The sequence below is a fragment of the Felis catus genome, chromosome B4 (assembly GCF_018350175.1).
Source record: "Felis catus isolate Fca126 chromosome B4, F.catus_Fca126_mat1.0, whole genome shotgun sequence".
Taxonomy (NCBI): Eukaryota; Metazoa; Chordata; class Mammalia; order Carnivora; family Felidae; genus Felis; species Felis catus.
Window position 1 is genome coordinate 109,519,238 of NC_058374.1, and position 1,845 is coordinate 109,521,082.

General features: G+C 36.3%; 1 pseudogene; it reads right to left on the bottom strand.

Annotated features, from left to right (window-relative positions):
* Window positions 1-461: 461 nt before the first annotated feature.
* LOC101099480 lies at window positions 462-1,565 on the bottom strand (annotated as a pseudogene).
* Window positions 1,566-1,845: the final 280 nt, after the last annotated feature.

Below are 1,845 nucleotides of genomic sequence, written 5' to 3' on the forward strand. Positions count from 1 at the left end.
TTGGATTTTTAGTTAATATTTCAAATTTAAAATATCCAAATCTATGTAGAATAAACATCAAAATCTCCATCACCTTGCCACTAAAACTGCTTGATCTTCAGTTTTCATCAGTCAGTGGCAACCCCAGACTTTCAGGTATTTAGAACAATAAATAATAGGAAGATAAATAAATAAAATTCTCCAGAAATCCTTCTTTTCCTCTTTTTCTAACAAAGGACACCCAATTTGGCCAAAAAAAATTATCTCAAAAGCAAAGTCAGAAATATCAAAAGCATTTACATGAGTATTTAATGGATCAACATACGTGTGTGTGTGTGTGTGTGTGTGTGTGTGTGTGTGTGTATGTGTGTGCATATGCGTATGAATACATGTACCTAAATACTTACATTATTTTCTGGATCAACAGATCATTTCTCATTGCACATTATTTCAAGTATACAAATTTATTTCAGGGTTAGGGATGTTTATTTTTCAAAATTAGAAAATTCATGTTAATTAATTTATTACCTTGGTTAAAATAGAAATTTTTAATTGCCAAAAATACCTTTGATCAAATTTAAAAGTCATTATAAACAACTTTTTATAAAACTTTTATCAAATTATAATAAAATGGTACACCTCAACTTCATAAAAGGCATCTACCATAAATCTCCTGCAGACATCATCCATTTCTTCTTCCTTTTAAATGGATCAGTGATTTAATTGGGTTCTTTGTAAAAATTCGGAACACCAATTTGGAGGATAAACTCCATTTGTGAGAAAAAACAGAGTGGAGGTGGCCCTGAAGCTGACAAACAGCTTTGATTCTTGGCCAAATTTGAGAGTCCACAGCTTTCTGGTCAACCTTGTGCTTCATGTAATCTCATACTTCTCTTCCTCTGTGTTGAAGATCTCATATTCCTGGTGTCTGGGTTTAGACAGCTTCTTCTTCTTCTTTAAGTAAGCATAAATGAGATGTTTGGGGATTTTCACTTTGCCCCTATCATTTTCAATGGAGGGCCAGATGTCTAGTCATAAGTAGCAAGCCACTGGTCAGTTGCTTAAGGAAAACCACCCTCTTGCTTCTGTGGTGCCCAGTGAGGATGATCAAAATGGTTCCAGAAGTGACACTAGCTCCTGCTTTTCTCACAGGCTGCCTGAAAGGTTGTTTGTTTGTTTGTTTGTTTGTTTTTTGTTTTTTTTTTCCAGCGGCTCAACAGCTTTCAAGGCATGTCTTCAGTAGGATAATACCTAGGCATTTTACAAAGTTTAACCACTCAAGTACCACCATTCTTGTCACCACCAACTGGTTTTGTGACAGAACTAAGAGCCTTCTCCTTTTTCTTCTGAGCCCTGGATTTAGCTGCTGAATACTTCCTCTTATACTTGGCCTTTCTGGAATATATATCTGATCAGGACTATCTACCAATTCCTCTGACTAGGACAGGGTTTTGGCTGTAGCGGGGCTTCCCCTTTGGCACTTTAGCCTTGAAATTATCCTTCTTAACCTCGCCACCAGCATCAGCCCTTTTGGCTTCAGGCTTCTTCTCCTTAGTATCCTGCTTCTCAGCTTTTTCACCCACCATCTTGCAGGATGGGAAAGAGCAAACATCATCCATTTTGAACATTAACATCTTCCTTTAAGATGAGGAATGTGACTAGGATACCCCTAAACAAGTGATCCTATTTAACACTGAAGTGAAAGATCTAGTCAACCCAAGAAAGCAAGAAATACAAATAAACTATTTTAAGGATTGAAAATTGGATATCTGCTTCAAGCCATGTTGAAGTAACACAAAAACATTGGGCCATCCATCTTAGAAACTAGAAAGCAAACAATATTTGAAACGATAGTTTTCAAGCATT